This window comes from Anas acuta, chromosome 23 (assembly GCF_963932015.1).
Source record: "Anas acuta chromosome 23, bAnaAcu1.1, whole genome shotgun sequence".
Lineage (NCBI taxonomy): Eukaryota > Metazoa > Chordata > Aves > Anseriformes > Anatidae > Anas > Anas acuta.
The window spans coordinates 1,398,154-1,418,623 of record NC_089001.1 but is presented as its reverse complement, the minus strand read 5'-3'; the positions used below and the strand labels follow the sequence as shown (position 1 = coordinate 1,418,623).

The window sequence follows — 20,470 nt, the reverse complement described above, 5'->3', positions numbered from 1 at the left end:
ATAAAAACTGCTGTCCATGCAGTTGTTCCTGCCAGCAAACTCATTAGCAGAGATATTCATTGAGAGCGAGCATAAAGGAGAAATGAACTCAGCTGCCCAGGCTCTGCCGGCTGCGGCTCCCCGAGCAGAGGGGCAGCCGTGCGGACACGCACACCCCTGCCTGCACACTGCCCCGCTCACACCCATTGTGATATCTTCCTCTCAGCCTGGGCAGCTTCAAGGAATGCCAAAGCTCTGCCAGAGAACTGCTGATTTTGCAGAGCTCCAGCCCAGGCTGGGGAGCTTCTGGCCACAAGGCTTCAACAACAACGCTCGCTTGGAGAGCAGCACCCAGCACAAAGTCACGTCTGCACCTAAACCACCCCCAGGCTGCTGGGCTGGGGCTCCAGTAGATGTCCACAGCTCCAACCTGAGACAAAAAAAGCAAAGCAAGGGAACGCTCACTGTGCCTGATGCCTGTTTGCAGTGGGGTATCCAGTTTGGGGAGATGCTGACGCCAGGTTTCCTGCAGAGGAGCACAGCACGTTTCTGTACGTGCAAAGCTTCAGCCCTTTTTGAAACAGCCAGACTTGGTTGCCAGGCAGCTCTGGGTGGCTCTGGGCATGTGTAAGCCCTCTGCAAGGAGGAGCACTCACCCCCTGCTTCCCCAGCCCCTACCTGGCAGCTCCATGCACTCCTGGGGAGCACCCAGCACCTCATCACCCCCTGCAGCTGGGACAAACCCATGGGAGAAAGGAACCAGGAGCCACCAAGAGCTTCTTTATCACGGGGACCACCCCTCGTTAAACCCCCAGAACAGCCTCAGCTGCTCCCAGTGCCCTGGGTGGTGCCAGAGGCTCCCTGATGGGTGCAGCTGGGCACTCGCCCTTGCTCTGCCTGTGCTGGGTGAGGGGCTCCATGTGGGTTTGTGGGGCTCCATATGGGGCTGTGGTCCTCCCCCAGCCCAGCTCTGTGGGCTCTGCCTGCCTGCTGCAGCTCAAGGTTGGTCCCTTTGCTGCTGCAGGGCTACCCCAAAGGGGAATTCTCCAGTGCTGAGCTCCAGCATTGGGAACGTGGTTTACAGTTCCTCCCTGAAAGAAAAACAAAAGAGCATTAAAATCAAGTGGAAACAAAGACAAGAGGGTTTGGAGGGCCTGACTTATGAGGAGACATAAAGGAACATAACATATAGGCCTGTAAAAGAGTAAAGGGGCAGAGGGGAGATGTGAAGGATATGAGAGAGCTGTACAAATAATAGCAATAATAAAAATAATGATATTTATAAATTGCTCACTCAAGAGCACGGAGGGACCCAAGCAGACAATTAAAACACAATAATAATAAACAATAATAATTAAAATCTCATAAAACACATCATAGGAAAAGGAAGCAAAATATTCCAAAGCTCCTGAAATCCTGCAGAGGACATAAAACAAAGGCAAGGGGGAAAACTTCTCTGAGGTTGACTGAGAATATATCACAACCAGGAATGGGTTTCTGCCAAGGGAAAGGGGATGGGGAGAAGAGAGGCTGAGACTAGACAGAAAGGCAAGGAGCACTGTGGTTAGGGCCATGGGCGGTGGCAGAGCAGCACACAGCTCGTTATGCTCAGCAGCAACAATTGCTGGGTGCTGGGGGTGCTGGCACGGCCCCGAGCACGGCCACGAGCAGGCACGGGCACTGCCCTCCCCATCGGGAGCCTGCGAGTGTGCCAAGCTGCATCATAAGCTGATTTTCAGGGAACTGTTCATGGCTATTGCGAATCATTTGCTTTCGGATAGTGTCTAATCTGCTAGCTTTTCACCAAATATTGGATCACATTCCAGGAAACAGTGGGCATCAAATCTGAGCCCAGCGGGATGCCTTTAAATGATGTTGTACTGGTGCGTTCTGTCATGTCGTCCCAAACTTCAGCGCGGCGCAGGCTGGCAGGGGGATAACACGTCCTGATTAGGAACTGAAAGACAAGTGCAAGCTCTCACTCTCTTTCTCCATGCATTTGTATGTGTACGCGTGCTCAGATCCTCACTGTATATTCTGTGGAGACAGGAGCTGGAGATCAGGGTAGTCTAAAATGCAGCATGACTGCAGCACATACAAGCAGGAGCGCACCAGAATGCCTCTGACAAGTTACACCAATTATATACCAGTTATTTGTCACATCTGTTAACTCATCAGTTTGCATTTCAGGCATGAGACTACGTCTAAAGATAAGACAGCAACAAGAAAAGTGGGGCAGACTGACGGTGCAGAAGGGTGATGTTTATGAGTCCTTGCCCAGCACCAGCCCTGCCCGCCCCAGGATGATGCACCATAAATATGCATGCAGCATGGCAACAGGGTATCGCTGCATTTTGACATGTATTACATGTTGGAATAACTCAGAGGGATTTCTGCTCAGTATAATAATGAGCGCACCCGGTAATAGCCAGCTCCAGGAGAGGAGACAAAGCCGGAGTTACTGCACCTGCAGTTTAATAGTTGGAGAATTGTGATCTTAGAAAAACAGTTTGCCCTAACGACATTACCCATACAGTGAAAGCCTCTTGTCTCGTTTAAGCTGGCTGTGGGAGATGTTTGCAGCCAGAAGACTCTCAGAAAGGATACGTTTTCTGACAGCGAGAAGGTCACCCAGACCGAGAGCAGTGCTGTGTGCTTCTGCTGCATTGAAATTTCCGTGCCCTCAATTCGGCATCGTGATAGCAGACGAGCATTAGGGACAGGGAGGCCAGCCAAGAAAATGCTTTTCTGATGGGCTTCGGAGCCAGGAGCTGCGGGGAATCATCGGGGGGGACTCACATCCCCAGTACCGGGGGGCACCGAGCAGCGGCTGCTGCCGGTGCTGGGGAAGGGGTGCCTGCCTCCCCAGTCTGGAGGGATGCAGCTTTTGTGCAAGAAGAAATTCCCTCATCCCTTCCTTTCCTGCATCCCAAACGTGCCAGCAGGATGTGGCAGGAGGGGCAGAGGCCGTGTCCAGTGGCACTGCCTGGGGATGAGTGTCACGAGTCGGCAAAGAGCTGGGAAGAGCTCGGCGGAGGCTCTGCACATCCCTCGCCATGGTCGGAGGCTGTGATTCATTACCCTCCAGCTCTCCCAAGGTGGCTTTGAATCAAGGGTGACTGGTGTTGAGTTTAATTACATAGGAACACAGTATTTGACGGGTGCACTGGTCTGCCGGGGATGGCATCGTGCCCTGGCAGCAGCCAGTGTCCTGCCCTTCAGCGGGAGGTGACACCGCAACCTCTGTGGGCACCAGGCAGCCCCATGCAGCGGGGGGACCCTTCCTGACCCACAGAGCCATTAGCTCGTCACCTCCAGCGTGAGAGATGATTAGCCCTCTGTCTTCTATGCACGGTTACAAATGTTATTATTAATCATAAAATTACGCAGCTCCTCTAAATCCAGCTCCATTTAACTCGGTGACCCCTGATGGCTGCAGCTCTGCGGGCTGCCAGCGGGCCAGGTGAGGACACGGGCACTGCTCACTGCTCTACGCCCACCCGACCTCAATCCCCCCGGCCCAGTGATGCAGGGAAAGTTTGCCTTTCATCTTCCTCCTCCTCCCCTGAAGACCTCGGGGTGATGCCCTCAGCACCGAGGCCAGCCCTGCTCTCACCAGGGCGCACGGCCGGGAGCAGGGCGGATGCCGGCACAGCGAAGATGTTTCCAGATGAACCTGGGCCTCTTGCTGCTCCCCAGGTAAACAAACAGATTGTTGTCGAGGGTTTTTAATTTCCTCTGCCACGGAGCTGCCGCGCGTCTTTTATAGAGAGAGAGCCTTTAAAGACTTTGGGAAGCAATTCCAACATTTTCTATAGGCGCGGGGAGATAATTGAATGCTTTCAAAGACCACTGCATGGCAGGGAAAGTTCAATTTTTGCAGTGCGGGGCATCCTGCACCGACTGAGTTTTGTGCTTTGGCAATGCTCCCCTTCTTTTTTTTTTTTTTTTTATTTCCTAGAAGCTGAATTACTCTCGGTGTTTTTCTGCGGCTTGTCTCTGATGAAGCACTTAGGGTTGAGAAGCAAAAACAAACTAAAAGTAAACCAAGACCCTTGCCATGAGATAAATAAATAAATAGACACAAGCAGAGACTTCTCTGCCTCCTCTGAGAGGGAGGAGAAGGCATCTGCTCCACTCGCGGCACCGATAGGCAGAAAGTCTCTCTGCCGAGCTATTTTTAGTCCTAACATTGCAGAACAAGAAGCAGCTCCAGGCAATTTTCTTTTTCTCTCCTTTTTTTTTTTTTTTCTCTTCTCTTTTTTTTTTCAAATTTATTCATTCAGAGACAGAACAAAAGTGGTGTTTCAGGAGGAGGGGGGGTCTCTGTGTGTCCTCGGTGCTTGCTTGCAGCGCGATTAGCTCGGGCAGGGAGCTGGCACCAGCAGGGCTGCACCCAGGGCATGGAGAGGGCTCATCCCGTGGGTGCATCCCTGCTCTGGTCCACGGAGCATCATCCCCTGTGCCAACACGTGCCCCCTGTCCAGGTTGTGCTTGCCCTGCTTTGGGTCTGTGGTGCTGTGCCCCAGTGCTGGGCTCAGCCACGGGCACCGTCCTGGCTGCTCCCAGCCGAGGTGCCCCAGCAGATGCTGTACAGAATTGTGGCCCCATAGCCTGTAAATTGAGCTATGTTTCTCTTTCTGGGATAAAGGAAAGAACAGTGGTGTTTTTCACGCAGTAAAATAAATATGTCCTTGTTAATGCATATCCCTTTGGAGGAAGCAGCAGGTGGAAATGTTCGGGTGAAGGTTACCAGCAGACTGGAATTTAAAAGCAGCCAGCACCGAAGCAAAATACCTCCCTCTTCAAGCTTCCTGTTGCTTGCGAAGGGCAGTGGGGATGCAGAAGATTTGCAGGGGAATTCAGCTCTTATGTTCACTCCTGGCGACGGTTCCATGCCAGCTAATTGCATCCCGCTTATCTCTGGTCCAAAGAAAAGACTGATTTAAGTCTTGCTTCTATTGGAAGTGGCATTGCTTATGCACAGCTGCACACATACTTCACAGGCTTTGTGCCGGCCTGTGAAATGTCAGACAGACTTCTGCGTGGAGCAAGTCTACACACACACACACCAAAAAAAATGTATTGTATTTAAATATTCCTTAAGTCATTTTAATGTATTTAAGTCTTAATTCATCTTCTCAAGGTTCCTTTTCACTACATTAGTGTGACGTATTTGACAGAAAGATGAATGGCATTATTAAAGAGTCTCTCTGGCACATTTTTGTAATAAAATCTTTCTTTCCTGTCTGCATGCAGGCCTTTTGCTTCCTTACTCCTCAAAGAGTATTCCTGGGTTTCTGGGAGATGCCTGACGGTGTCTCCAGCACCTTTGCAGTGCAGACACCTCAGCCCCATTTCGGGAGGCTGCAGGGGCTCTGGATGGGACCGTGGTCTGCCCCCTGCCAGGAGAACCCCAGGTGTGTGTAGGGCTCCCTGTACACACACACGTCCTGCTGTAGGTGCCCCGAGCAAAGTCCCGGCACGGCGCCCTGCTGTGCCCTCTCCACCCGGCAGCGGGGACGGCGGGGGCCTCCCAGGACGAGCCTCGCATTCCCCCACAGCAGCCCCAAGCAGACACCCTCTGAATTTATGCACTGCTTTCCCATTCCTTCTTGATTTATCATTTCCAGCGTGCCAGAGAAGTCACACGCATTAATCATCCTGACTTTTAAACCAGCTCCCCTAAATCATTTCTCACGCTGGGAGCCATTTGCTGGGAGTGCTGGCGAGCCCCTCGGCTGTGCCTGCAGCATCCAGGCTGGGAGCAGGCTGGGACAAGCAGCCTTCCTGCTCCAAAGCCACCCCACAAGGCTGCTCCTGACCCCTCTGTGCAGCACGCCGAGGGGAGGCGAAGCCGTGGGGATGCCCAAGCTCAGGGCAGCTCCCACGCTCCACAACTCCTGGCTCCGGGGCCGCGTGCTCTGATCCCTGGCTGACACAAACGGAGCTTAAAAATAGAAAAACTCGGATCGAAGTTGCTAAGAGAAACTCCGGGCTGTGTGTGTGTGTGTGCTTTATATGAAATATTGAAGAGCCGGCTCAGAACGGAGTTGTCAGCACTTTGGGAGCTGGAGAAGGAGCGAGGGGATGGCTCTGCCCTGCCTTTGTGTTCGCTCGGCTGCACGGAGGAAGGTGATGCTGTGAGAGCTTCCAGGCTCACAGCGGGGTGAGGGACAGGGGAGTCCCCCTGCTGACGTGCTCCCACAGGCTGGGGGGAATCCCTCAGCTCCTGGGGAAACTGGAAAAGGGAACGGGCCAAGGGCAGGGTCTCCCCAGTGGTCCCACACCGATGGGGCAGGGGTGGCTCCGTGCTGTGTCCAGCTCCATGGGGGCAGGGGGGCTCGCCTGCCTCACTCCAGCCCAGCCTCAGCACATCCCTGGGTGCCTCGTGTCCCAGGCACGTGAGGAATTTTATTTGCCAGGCTTGTGCCTTGCAAGTTCTGCTCTTTGCCCTGAACAGGAGGAATTTTACTAACTTTATCTTCTGAATCCCAGCACGCAGAAGAAAGGAGAATAAAATCGTGTCACGACCTCATCTGTCTGACCTCAAAGAGCAGGAGCAGGCTGCAGGCTTAGATGCACCCTGAATTTTCTCCTGGGTTGCAGAGCAGCAGCCAAAGCAGAGTCAGAGCCCCAGACCTGGGTTTCCAGCGTGTGAGCTCACGTGGGGAGCAGCAGCACATCCCCTGGGTCCTGCCCTGCCCTGCAGGTTGGGCTGGGGGCGAGGCACTGCAGATGGCAAGGAAATTACAGGAGCAAGCTCCTGGATTTTGCTTGGTGTTTCTGCAAATAGATATTGCACCATTTGCTGAGACCTCCTGTTGGATGCTTGCTATCCTAAATCAGTGCCAGTGATTGCCAGTCACCATTATCCGTCCATCTCCAGTCTCTGCAGAATCCAGCCTCAAGTATCTCCCTGTTAGCCTGGCCCTGCTGGCACATTGTTCCAGTGAAATGGCATAGACTGAAAGCGAGGCATTTGGGAATTTTGGAGTAGTGAAAAGCAGATTGTGGGGGTTATGGTCCCAGCCTGCCATGTGGGGGGCTCAGCATTGTGAAAACCCACATCAAGGCAGGGTCCGTCTGTCCTCCTGGTGCACGTGGTTGTGCTGGGAGCCACGAGCACAGAAGGTCTGCAGAAGCATATTGCTTACAACAAAGGCGAGATCTTCTGCTCTCTGACTGTTTAGACTCTCCAAAGCTTCAGTGATCTACCTAGATTAGGCCTCAACAAGCTGAATTTCTGCTCCAGGTATTGCAGCTGCTCCTTGCTGAATAAAACATGCCGTTTGCTCTGCTGTGCCCAGAAGATGAGCTCCAAGAATTCTTTTATTTCTTTTTCTATTTGTACACGCGCTTGCTTTTTGGCAAACCTTTGCGAAGCGGGGCACTGCCTGGTGCTCCTCTTGGGTTGTTTCACACCGGGAAGGATTTTGCTGTTTTAATAAGCCTCCCATCATTTGCACAGCGGATGCTGGTGCTGGCACCCAGTCCACGAGCAGCGCGAGCAGTGTGCTGGCCCTGCTGCCTGGGGCCAGGAGCACCAGTGACACCAGTAACACCAGTGACACCAGTGATGCCCCCTTGCCCAGCAGAGGCAGCACCCCTGGGTGCTGGATTTCTGCTTCAGCTAAGGTGGGACAAACTGCTTGGCTGGGGTATTTGTATGGCACCAGCCATATGCAGCATTTAAAGCGCTGTTCATTTCCATGGCTGTTGTTACCACTTAGAAATTATCTTCCCGATAGCTAGAGGAATGTTCTGCCTGTTATGCTTGGTCCAAGCCGGCCGCTCAGTCTCTTGACTTGCTGTTTTCATTTACTTACAGAAAACGCAGCCGAAATGGATTGTTTCTGCTTTGCGCTCAAGTTTTTAAGTAATAGGAAAAATGACAATCAAGTAATGACTGTTGCAGCGCAGCTTTAATTAAATAATTGGACAGTGAAACTTCGGGATTGGATGGGCATTTTTGCATGAGGACGTGCCTGTTATCTGCAGCTCGTGGTAACCATTCAGTAGCTCCTGGGCTCTTGGTGTCCTTACTCCTGTATTTGCTGAATTACTGCCAGCTGGGTGCACGTTGTAGCTGGCAGATCGCACCAAAGGGTTTGTGGGTTCAACCAGCACATGTGTAGGTGAGCAGCGAGGGCAGGATCCGGCCCCTCGTGGCACATCACCATGGCTCGCAGCAGCCATGCACGTGGGAAGGGCTCCACACGCAAGCAGATCTGCAGCTGTGTTTGCATGTGTGCACGCCCCTGGGCAAACCTTCCCCCGGTCCGCCCAACTTGCCAACGAGCTCCGAAACCCCTCTGCAGCAGCACAGCGAGCAAGAGTCTTTTTATAAACATTTCGAGATCTAAGTTTGGCATCTGCTCCCATAATGATATAGCAGATCATTACAATTTGTGACATCCCACTATAAACAGAAAGCTGTAAAACCCTGTAATTTAGAAAGCTGGATCAGGTACTCATGTGTTTTGCATAATCCAAAAGGATAGTGGGTTTCAGGCTGTTTTCCTTTTTTTTTTCTTCTTCTTCTTCTTTCTTTTTCTTCCTTTCTGGTTGACATGGTTACAGCATCCCGAGGATGGGGTAATAGGACACGACACATGCATTCGGGTAGACTCAAAAATCCACTGATGCCTCCCGGAAAACTGAAAACACACTGTTCAGAGACAATTCGGCTGCTTTATCTTCTTGTATTTCTCTTCCTCTCTTTCTTATTTCCAAAGAGGTATTTGCATGAAAACACTGTTTTCTCTCCTGAAGCTTTTCACCCACCACTGCTCTTTCCCTCCACAAACCCTTTGTTCCCTGCCTGGGACATCAGAGCCACTTCTGCTGTGACCCACTGCTACGGCAGAAGAGACCCAGGCTTTGGGTTGGGAAACAACCTGTGGCAGGAGCAAGTGCTGACAAAAAATAGATAGATGGAGACAAAATTGTTCCTAAATTGAATGTTTTTCACAGTTCTTCCAAGCAGTGTCTGCAGTACTTTAAGATTATTCTCTCCCGGGGGGCCTCATAAAAGCTGTAAATACTCTGAATAGCTTTCAAGGCTAGCCTTATGACAGTTCAGTTCTCAAGAAAATATATGCTAATGTGCATCGCCATCATTATCTGGGAGACCTCGGTGCCGATGCTTTTGTGTCTACGAAGAAAAGATTTCTGATTGCTGGTGTTTTGCTAAAAGTTAAATACATCCAGGCTTTGAAACTCACGGGGAGAATTCTTAAGCAGAAGCCGCTTGATGGCAACTCCCATGCGCTGTGTCCCAGCTCCGGGATTTATTTAAAAGCGATGGATCAGATCTTGCCTGCTCCTGCCACAGCAGCCAAGGGATGTCACCGGCACTGGTGGCAGCTGCCCACAGCCCTGAGAGCACCTCCCGCATGGATCTGCTTCCCGGAGGAGACCAGCCCATCCCCATGCTCATGCTGTACCTGCTCCTGGTGCTAGGCAGTGGAGCAAACACTTCCAGCCCGCTAAGCTTCAGAGCTCACAGTTGCAACATTTTTGTAGCTTTCCTCTTTTATACATGGAGCCTGGGCAACATACCGCAGAGTTCTGCAGGAAACACAGGAGGCAGATGAGTTTCTGGAAGCAGGTTTCTGTAGGAAGAGGAGCAGGTTCTGCAGCATGTGCACACGTGGACTTCCTCACTCCGTCTCCCAGCGAGTTTTGTACCTTGTCATCGGCACTGACACGCAACAAAATGGAAACAAGGCTATTTAAAGGCTTCCCTGCAGTATGGTGCTTAAGAAATAAAAAAAAAAAAAAAAAAAAAAGAAAGACAAAACAAAACACACACTTAAGTGTAAATGTCAATGGGACCGAACTTGTAATGCAGGCACATACTAAGCTACTTTACTTAATGGAGGCTGAAAGCACTGAGAGGGGGAAAAAAAAAGGCAGGGAGCTGTGCAGAGAGCTGGGCTCACCCTTGTCCACGTCCCTGGCCAGGGTCTGGCCCCTGTGCAGGGCTCCCAGGGGCACTGCTGGGCTCGAAGGGCGGCGGGGCTGCAGCATGGGCTGCCCAGGGGCCACGAAGCCACAGCTCTGGGGTGTCCTGGGGGCGAGGAGAGAAGGGCGAAGAGCAGTGGGAGGCAATAGAGGGCCCAGCTCCAGAGCCCAAAGCTGGAACCATCCTTCCTTCTCAGACGGGTTTGCAGCTCCCCTTGGTGGAGGCAAGCGGGGGGACAAGGGAGAGCCAGAACAAAGTGAGGGAAGGACTTCGAGGGTCCTGTGGAAAGGAGAGTCTCCCTGTCCTGAAATGCTCCGCAGAAATGCTTTGCCAGCGCAGACATTTCCAGGGCTTGGGGTTCCTGGTATCAATCTCAAGTGTGGGATGTTGTTTATGGCTGTCTCGGTACAGCAGTTCCTGCAGCAATCCAATTCCTTTGTCCCCGGGGGGGGATCAAAGTGTGGCTTGCACAGAAGAGCAGCGCCTCCAGGAACTGCTGGTAGGGTGGCACCTCTCCAGCACCACCTTGCTGGGGGGGACCCAGCCCTCACCGGGCACCCATCAGACCCAAATAAATCCTGAAATTCCTCCCTCGGTCTCCTGAAGTGTCCTTTGCTTTCAAACTGTGTTTATCATGCATGATTGATATTTGACATTACGAGGTACCAGGAACACGCACAGCATCGCTCCGCTGGGACGCAGCAGCGCTCCCGCAAACACATCCATCAGAGCTGTGAGTGCCACCCTGGCATGAGGGCGACGGAGGAGCCGTCCCGGGAGGGAAACAACAGCTCCAGTCCCACCAGGGACCTCGCCACACATCTGTGGGCTCAGGGAGCAAAGGGACGTACGGGGTTCAGTGCTGCTTTTAAGGCACAGCCCCTGCAGAAAGCCTCCCCGGGCACAGAGCCGTGGTATCGCTGCGATCAGACAGGCTGAAGGATGCTGTCTGCAGTCCTCCACCCTGTGGGCTGCAAGTGCCCTTGAAAGATGGCTGAGAAATCCTTGAAGAAAGCAGAGGAAGCGAGGGCTCCGGTGGGTTTGCCTTTCGTTCCTGTGACCGAGGTGAAGGGAAGCCTCGCTGCGAGCAGCACGCTCCCAGATCCAGGAGCACCAAAGTCTTTACCAGATGGAGATAGCAGGGGAAGTATTGATCCCAATTTCCCTTCGCTGTCATTTGAGAAGTGGTTGCTGGAAGATTGCATTATCTTTCTGAAACGTGCCGCTGCGCGTGCACATCAGGACGAGCCGGTGCACGATTCATTAAGCAATTCTTACAATAGTGCTGAACTACAGGAACAACAATGAACTCAGCTAAATAATTTGAGGGCCTGATTCTCACTCCCAAATAAAACCTCTCTTAGGTTCCAGCCAAGTAAAAGGCTCTTGTGAAGGTCTGGCTCCCCAGCTCTGGGTATGAACACGAAGATGATGGAGCTTCCCTGCCTCAGGATACACTGTGGGAGAGGATGCCCGTGCCAGAGGGAAGGGGCTGGGCACCGAGTCCCACCAGGGCTGAGCTGAGCTCAGCTGAGAGCTCAGGAGCCGGCCAGAATTAACAGGTCTGCATTGATTTTTGTTTAACTTCTCATTTATTACAATGCTGTGGATAGAGATTAACTTTCGGTGCTTAGTATTTATTATTGTTTCAGCTGCTTTCAAATGGAAACTGAAAGCACTTTGATAAATGAATCAAGAGCTTTGTCTGGCTTCGCTGTACCTGCTGTGAAGGTGCACGCTCTGTGCTGATGCTCCTGCACAGCGGTGTGGAGTGGCTCTCCATGGCAGCCAGGACGGCTACATGGCAGCAAAGAGCTCGCTGAAAATAGGATGCCCTAGCACAGAAATGCAGAGCCCAGGAGTTTGTAAGCAAGCTGTGCTTTGGTCCTCCTTCGCCACCCTCTCCAGGTGCTGCTGAAAAGAGGGACAGTGTCCTCAGGCCCCCTCACACCGCATGCTGGAAGGGCTCCAGAGGTACTGGGATGCTTATCCCGAGCTGGCAATGAGGGAACACAGCAGGCCAATGCCTGGGAGTTGGGCTGGGGCACAGAAATCCCTGCAGATCCCTCACAGAGAGACACCACAGAGCTGCCCCAGGAGGCCCCAGCTCTAATCCGCCTTCCTGAAGCAAGTCCCACTCCTGCAGCACCTTAGCCTGCAATCCCAAAAGCATCAGCTGTGGGGAGGGAAGGCAATGCAGGAAGCAGTCTGCAATCCCAAAGGCTTTCCCTGAACCAAAACAAAGAGCAAGTGGTAGTCAGACAAAGCTGGTACTTCCTCCCTGCCAGTTCGTGCTCCCAAAGCAAATCATTAATATGCATTTCTCTGACGTGCTGTAAGTCACTTGTGGTGAAGTGCTGCATCTAATTGATTTGAGATGCATCAGCCGAGCCTCACGACTGACTCCGTTAGGCCTGCGTGTAATAAGTGCAACACACTGGAAAGAGGGGAATTACTCTTGACACTGGGATTATATCTCTGCCAAAGGCATCAATATTCTATTAAAGATATGTGATAACATAACACTAATTACCAATTGAGGGTCCATTAAAGGCAGCCTACAAACAGCGGTTCGATCTCACCTTTCAGATTAAAAACCCCACAATGATTTCCTGTTCCTTGTACTTTATTTCTGTTTTTTTCTACCCATGCATAATTCAGGAATGCAAATTGCCAGCAAATACCTAGAAGATTTCTGTCTTCACCTGCCATCCAGGGGCAACAGCTTCCCGAGCCCGGGCTGAGCCAGGAAGGAGATAAGTCATGTCTACAAGCCAAGAGCAGTGCAGAGAAGAAGTCCTCTCCCACTTGGACCTGGCTGCCTGCCTAGGGGCAGCGCAGTGGATGGCCGTGACTCAGCAGCAGAGGAAAGCACCGGGCGTGCAGCACGGACAGGCACCAGGCTGGCCCCGCAGAGCCTTTTGGTAGCTACGTGTTCAGCTCATGGATGAAGCAGGGCTTTGCTTTCCAACCCAAAGGGAGAGCTTTCGGCTGTGAATTAACTTCAGCAAAGCTCCAGGTGGGCCAGGTAGAGGTGGGAAGGGAGGCCGGCACATGGCCAGCTCCTCGTCCCTACCCCAAGCTGGGGAACAGCACTACGGGTACCTGGAGTCCTTGCTGGCCACCTGCAGACACCCAAGAATCCCCACAACAGAGACCCCCCAGATGGAGCCTTCCTCCACAGGCTCTCCTGCGGGGCTGCGCAGCCTCCCCCAGCCAGCCGTGCCCCAGGGGGGCTTTATGGGGGGCTTGGCGGTGCTGCCAGCCCCCCGCTGCCCCCCAGCAGAGCATCCCCTGCGAGGGGCATCCCCTCCCCTGCGCTCAGCCTGTCGCAGCAGCTGTCTCGCCTTCCCGAGATGCTCTGACTCCCTTCCCAAGGCTCCTGCTGGTGCTGGCAGGAATTTAACAGAAAACAGCGTGAGAGCTGATCGCAGCCAAGCGCGCACGGAACGCCGTGCTCGAGGGCAGGCATCCAGCAGGGCAGCAGGGATGCCAAGCTCCTGCCTTTAAATGCAGCACCTTGATGAGACGTTACAAATGCTGCTAGCCCTGCGAGGGGCTGGAGACGCCCAGGCTGCACCACCATGCACATCCCAGCAGGAGCCGGGCACAGCCAGAGCGGAGATTCCCCCTCCATCAGGAGGACAGCAAGCCTAAATGTCATGGCGCATTTTGCAGCAAGAACAAGCAAATCAGATTCTTCAAAAGCTTCATTTCTTAAAGATGTTTTTCTGGTTGTAAAGATTTTTTTTTCCCCTAAAGCTACAGAGGGTGCACAGTCTAGAACAATGACCATGAGGTTAATGAAGTTGAAATGAATATCAATTCCAACACCCCTCATCTTGTAGGGGCAAATCTGATTCTCTCAACAAGGCTTGGTGCCCCAAACAGCACAATATTTGGCGAAATAAGGGCCTAAAAGACAAAACTGGACTCCTCACACATCACTGCAAGCACCAACAGACGTTAGTGAGCATAGCTCGTCCTGAAATTCAGTTATTGGCAAGAATAATATGAACATTATTGTTAAAGAGGGAATAACTTCCCCGCAGAGAAACAGAGGAATTAGAATCCGTCTCCTACTCCCAGCCGATGTTAATGGCACGATTTAGCTCCAAGCAATCCTTTCGGAGGCCAACATTGAGGAACACACATTAAATAAATGTCTAATAAGGGACAAAGCAAATCGCTGTGGGAGGCTGAGGAAGGTCACCCAGGAGCCAGCAATGAGGAGCTGCATCGTGCACGTCTCCTCGGCCAGAGCCTCTTGCAAGCTGGCGCTGCTCGGGAACTCCCCCCCCACATTATTCTCCTGCATGCAGCAGCAGCTGCCAGCCATGCATTATTTTAATGAGACACAATAATATTCTATCAGTTCTACAAGCTATACATTGGAGCCACGGAGAGAAATAGTCTGAACCTCCATATGATCAATCTTGTCAAAACATGTTCATTTAATCCTTTGCAAATGAAAGGAAGATGTGTTTAAAGCGTCGTCCTTGGGGTCTCGGAGCCAGGTTCCTATAAATCAGTCAACTCAGGTAAACTGTATTATTTAGGAGCTATTTGACAGCATACGTGCTGAAAACATTTTTTAAACTATGCACGCAAGGTTTACATTATCTCAGGCATTAAAGTGATGTGGATTTTTTTTGTTTTACCTTTCTGTGACTAAGTGCCCACCGCGCAGTGATTGCGCTCCGAGGGTGCACGCGGAGAAGATGGATAGGCGGAGGTTAAACAGGGACGCACACAACTCACCGCTAAGCACACGCGCCAGTAAACCCAGGGACTAATAAGCTTACGGAGCTGACAAGGAGGGACAACCACGTACAAAATTTCAGGCAGTAACTTACTCTGCTGGGGAATTCAGCCCTCAGTCTGACTGAGACGCTTCTGCAAGCAGGACTGCGCACTTGAGGGTATCCTGAGCAGCCCCCTGCCCAAGGAGCGATGCCCAAGGGACATGCAAGCACCCACGCTTACAGCAGCTTCATTTTTCTCCAGCAGCAGCTGTTTAAAAAAGCTCAACAGTAACCCAGGGAGACTTTCTGGGACACCTGCAGAAAGGACCAAGTCTGCAGCCCAGCTGTGGAACAGGTGGGAATTAGGAGTGATTGGCTTTGCTTGGGGATCAGGCAATGGTTTGGCTCTTTTGTGCAATGGGGTGAAGCACTTCACCTCCTGAATCACGTTTAACTTATGGGCTTAATCATCTCCAGCTTTGTCAGAGGTAAGTTGTAAGGCATCGCCTGATGTCCAGATGAGATGCTCAAGGAAACTTGCGGAGCATCCTGCAACAAGTACCCCGAGCTGCGCACCACCAAACTCCACGAGACCTTTTTCTGGGGGAACAACGTGGCCTTTTTTGGATGAACACCCACATGCCCATTTAACAGAAAGGATGTTTGACAGATATGACAATGGACAGGGATTGGTTGGATTCTTTATTGGTTCTGAAGGTGCTTATATTTAAAACAATTTGTTAGGCTCTCTGTGATTTACTGCCGAGCTGGAAAATGGGGCTGAGTATTGATTCTTTGCCTTTTCTATTGCAAATGGGTGTAATGTTTTATAGTATGTCAGAATAATAGCAGCGGGCACTTTATCAATGTCAAATGTTAAAAATGATCAGCTATTGTGATGTAGGAGATTAAATATGAAAGCTTGATGGGTATATAAAAGCAAAATGGCAATAATAAAGGGATTTTTATGTTCAACTCGTTGCTCTCCTGAATCTACCTGGGGAGCTATTAGAACCAATTGTGCTGATCAGTGACATATCACCATGGGTTAAAGGACTGGAACGTGCTGGGTTTCGTTCCCCACGGGGCCTCTATTTGTTGCCAAGCTGATCGGGGGGCTGGAAGCTGGCCCTGCCCTTCCCCACGAGGACTGGCTGCGTGGCATCACCCTGCACCGGGCTGGAGCCTGCTGGCAGGGCGAGGTGGCACCCAGGCAGTGCCAGCATCAGTGAGCACAGCTCCTGGGTGCCACGGGGCCGAGCAGCCCCTCCAGCCCCTCATCCCCCAAGCAGGGGCTCCACGGATGGGAAGGCAGAGGGCAGGGGGCTGCCTGACACATGCAGGTGGGCTCCTCGCTGCAAGTAGCCCAAAGCGCAGCAGAAACCCCTGTGTTTCTGGTTGCTCCCACACTTCTGTAACCCAGACAAAGCAGCTAACAGCAGAGGAAGTTAACGTATCGATTAGAAAGGCTAAGATGCAATAATAAATGTGACATATTCAGCTAAGACGCAGCCCCTGGACCTGCTGAGAGCAGCAGCATTGGGTTTTAGCCAGAGTTTGAGCAGCTCTCACTAAAAACGGTTCTGAAAAATGTGAAGTACACCTACTTGGCTTCTTTAATTGAAAAATTGAATACCTTTCAGTGAAGATATCTTCCAGACTAGCTAGACCTTAAATTTTTAAGATCTGAAGCACAAGCGTTTGTCAAACACCTCTTCTCTCCACCAAAGAGTTGAGCTGCTTTAAACTGGCTGCCGGGGCTGGGCTGGCTGCTAGCTACTGAGCATAGCTGGGGAAAGACAGAAGCAGAAAGGCTCAAGCAGCTGTTTCAAGAGCAGAGAAGAGCTTCCTACAGCACGAGTGCGAGGTGGAAATCTTGAGAGGAGCCTGAACCCAGTGAGCCCCCGGAGCCTCATCCACACGCGGCGCTCGTCCCCGGGCGCACTGCCCCTCTCCATCGCCCGCTCTTGAGAACGCAACGCAGGGCTGCTGCAGAGACCCTGTGCAACAGCTACTGCCTGAAGCCCTGTTATCAAACACCGCGGTAAGAAACAGGGCTAAAAATAACACTTCCCTCTCTTCCCCCATCTTCCTTCTAGCTGGCAAACCTCAGCCACCGCCACCAAAGCCCACAGTGCCCCAGCACCAGCCCTTTCATAGCCATGGAAGGCGCTGATTCCCCTGGCAAACACCTCCTGCAGCCCAGTTGTGCTGCTCCTCCAGCCAAGGCTGCCCTTAACTCCTTCCCTGACAGCCTCTGCCCCTGCCCCCGGCGCTGAAGCCTGAGCTCTGCACCGCTCTTGCATTCCCACACCGTCCTCTGAGCCACCTGGATCCAGCCAGCAAAATTAAAGAGCAGTTACACAAGAGAAAGTGGTAATTTGGCTGGTGGCTCTTACAGTTTGCTGGACAGGGGAAAATGAAAAATTCTCCCCCCTGGAAAAATACCGGGCTGGAATTGTTTGAGTCAGAGTCAGGCAATGGGCATCGGTTCGCAGCCAACATGTGGTACAAGCGCAGAACGGATGCTGCCGTGCGCCCCGCAGACAAACCGCCGCGCAGAGCGGCTGTCAGCCCCTGCGAGGGCACGGAGGGAAGGTGAGATCTTAAATGCTGATTTCTGGCTGAGTGACAGCTTGCTGGATGGAAGCGAAGCGCAGCCCCTGCCTCCTTAGCCTGGGAGCAGCTCTGGAAAGCAGCGGCCCTGGCACCAACATGTTTGCTGCAGACAAGAGATGCGCCCCACGAGCATCGTTCCTGGCACCCTGGGGGGAATCAGCTGCTGCGGCTGCTATTTGATCTGTCCCCAGGGACTGAGAGCACTCCAGCTCCTGCGCCTTCAACTTCAGAAAAAAACTGCCAGGAAGAGACAAAAACAAAAGTTGCAGAACTTGATCAGTGAGGGCTACTTCCGCTAGTAATTGTTAAGTTTTTCACAAATATTTTGCTACAAAGAAAAGGTAAAAAAAGGGAGGAAAAAAAAAAGGAAAAAAAAAGCCAAATAATTCTTGAAGCCTGGACTCCAATTAAATTTTTCAAATTATTGTAAGCAAGAGGAAAAAAAAATGCACAGGCAGGACAAATGTTCTCCTAATTACCCAAACACTTTATTAACCAATGCTAATTAAAGCGTTTCTTGGAGTCTGACAAATGTCTGAAATTGCTCAATTTAGAAGTTAGTTTTGACTCCAGTAATTTATGCAGCATTAGAAAGTTACGTGGGAAAAGTATCTTTCAGCTAATGTTTTTTTATTAAAGCTGACAGCAATAATTAGTTATTTGCTACTAATGGGGTGGCCCCTTGAGGGGAATTTGCCGAGATGGATGGATTGGGCTCCTTCCAGCATTAATTGGTCTGAGCCTCGGTCAGATGCTCCAGCAGAGATCGTCCCAAGCGCAGCCTCTCCTCTTCAAACTCACCCTTTGGTTCCCTTACGAAGAAAACAAGCCGGATGGCCTGATCTATATCTTAGAAAAAAATAAACCTTTATTTTTTAAAACATAATTCCAGCCAAGGAAGCACCGGGCGCGCCGCCTGCCCCGCTGGAAGGGGCCAGGCCCTTGGGCTCCAGCAGGCAAAAGTCACGCACTGAAATACAGCTGCTGAAACCAAAGTTCAGCAGTAATGGGAGCAACGCACTGTCTCAGCAAATGAAGCTGAAACTCCATAATTGCAGCCGCAGAGTTCCTCGGAGCTCTTGTTTTGCTGGAAGTCAGTATTTTGTGCGGCGCGGTCCTCGCAGCAGTCATCGCCCAATTAGTGACGAGCTACTCGCTCGGAGTAGAAGTAATCCACATTACAAACGCCATTTGTTTTGTTCCAGAGAATAATTGATCATCTTTTTAAAGGGACAGCGTAAAAGCATTAGGCCTGAAATTAAAGCTTCACCCAGCAAAGAGCAACCCGAATTTACCCTTGAACTGTTATCATGAGTCTTTATACCGTTGTGTCTCGTAAATCCCCAGCCGCTGGAGTCAACTGATTACGTGAGAACCTCAGCTCTTGTTAAAAGTAGATTTCTGGTTTTCTCAGACACAGAAAAAGCCCCGAACACAGGGAACTAATGAGCTGCGTGGATTCAGAAATCAGAATGCAAAGAAAGAAGATCCAGATTTTCTTTTCATCTCATTTTCTGAGCTTGACACATAATTTTGGATGCTTGGGTTGTCAATACCTTTTGTTTCTCATCTTTCCTATAAACTGCAAATGATCCAATTATAGAGTAAAAAGAACAGAAAGGGGGGAAAGCTGGAGAAATAGAATAATCTATGGGGGAAAGAAAGTAGCTGAGATGAAAAGCTAATGAAATGACAAATGTAACACCACTCAGACGAATTAAAAGGGATTTGGTGTCAGACAGAGGAGGGAAGGCAAGCGAGTATGAGATCAGCCCAAGGACTCAGTTCTCATCCCATGACTCCTGGATCTCTGCTTGATCCACACTTCTTCTCTCAATCCGACGCCTGAGTCCATGCTGGATTAAAAGCATAGCAGAGGAGAGCTCTTCCAAGCTCTGGCTGAAAAATATCCCGAGCCACGTTCTCTCTGTGTTACAGGGATGCTTTCCTTTTGTGTTGAACAGATTTGCCATGTTGTAAAACAAACCTGAATTCAACCAGAGAGGATCTCTGGAGCCTGATGTGAAAAGCTCTATTTTTCTTCTCTGTCTCTTTTTTGAAAAAGATAGAAGGGAAATGTGCCATAGGCTGAGAAAGGCACTTAAATCGCGCTTGCAGAAGAGGTTAACGCGGAAGCCTTGACAGGTATGCTAATGCTCTGCTATTTAGTCTGTAGGAACTGACATTAAAAGGCCTTGGTTAAAGACACGACTCAGTGTTTGAGCAATTTAATGAGGTGTTTCACATATCCCGACCTTGTAGGAACTATCACGGCTTTCCGACTGTTTCTGGTTGTGTTGGCCATTTGGGCTGACACCTGGGCATGCTAACCCAGGGCCGTGGGTGCCTGTGGGAGCTGAGCCCCTGTGCCAGCACCTTCCCTGCGAGCAGCACCGTGCCCTCTCCTTGTGCTTAGTCCAGCAACACCACCTCTCACCACATGCCTGAGCCCTCGACAGACAGCATTGACCCAAAACGCAGGAAAATCTATGAAATACGTCAGGCGTAGAATGTATCAATTTTGACCTTTAAATTTTTGAAGTCTCTTTTACCACTCATTCAGCGTAAGAGCGGGAAGCTGATTTGACTTCAGAAATGGAAAGTTTTGATAAAGAAGTCAAAACCTGGCACTGGGACCGTTTCAAAGTTAAGCACGAACTGTGCGTGACAAATGCCACGGCTTGGCGGGTCTGACACTCAACAGGACAGCCAAGTCTGGCTCCTACGACGGCAAACTGAAGGTGTCGTGGCTGATGGCACCAGCAAATCCACCCCAGCACCCATCCTGCCCCATCACTTCCCTGCCCACATGCCCCAGAAAAGGGATCTCCTGATGCACAATCACCATTTAGCCCTCCTGCCTTCTTTATTCTTTTGCCTTTGGAACCAAATTAGCATGGTACATTTTGGCAATGGGCTCTTGGGACTCACACTGCTTTGGATAAATAGATATACGAGCGACTTAGCATTTAATATTTTAAAGTCTTGGGGAACAGCACAGCGTGCAGCACTTTGCCCAACTTGAGCACTGTGTAATTTACAGGCTGCTGCATGCTCAGCCAGGAAAGCCTCAGGCTCCGTATTTCTCTCCTGTCCCTGGAAGCTGTTTGTGGATGCACTCCTGGCTCTGGCAGCGCTGAGTAGAAGGCAACAGGGA

General features: G+C 51.1%; 2 long non-coding RNA genes across 7 annotated transcripts in view; both read right to left on the bottom strand.

The window, feature by feature from the left end:
• LOC137843666 (uncharacterized) overlaps positions 1-15,397 on the bottom strand; it is an 82,500-nt gene extending 67,103 nt beyond the window's left edge. Inside the window, exons 1-3 of one of the 4 annotated variants that reach the window (XR_011089611.1) lie at positions 14,806-15,397; positions 658-9,685; positions 445-505 (exon numbers count right to left, since the gene is read on the bottom strand). This is a non-coding gene — a long non-coding RNA (uncharacterized lncRNA). Of the gene's footprint in view, positions 1-444; positions 12,179-14,805 lie in introns of all 4 variants that reach the window. The other 3 variants (XR_011089610.1, XR_011089612.1, XR_011089614.1) reach the window with 3 other exon arrangements.
• Positions 15,398-15,742: 345 nt separating this feature from the next.
• The window catches only part of LOC137843667 (uncharacterized), a 31,578-nt gene continuing 26,850 nt past the window's right edge, over positions 15,743-20,470 (bottom strand). For 2 of the 3 annotated variants that reach the window (XR_011089618.1, XR_011089615.1), the window contains one exon: positions 15,743-17,550. This is a non-coding gene — a long non-coding RNA (uncharacterized lncRNA). Of the gene's footprint in view, positions 17,551-18,010; positions 18,126-20,470 lie in introns of those variants that run through there. The other variant, XR_011089616.1, reaches the window with a different exon arrangement.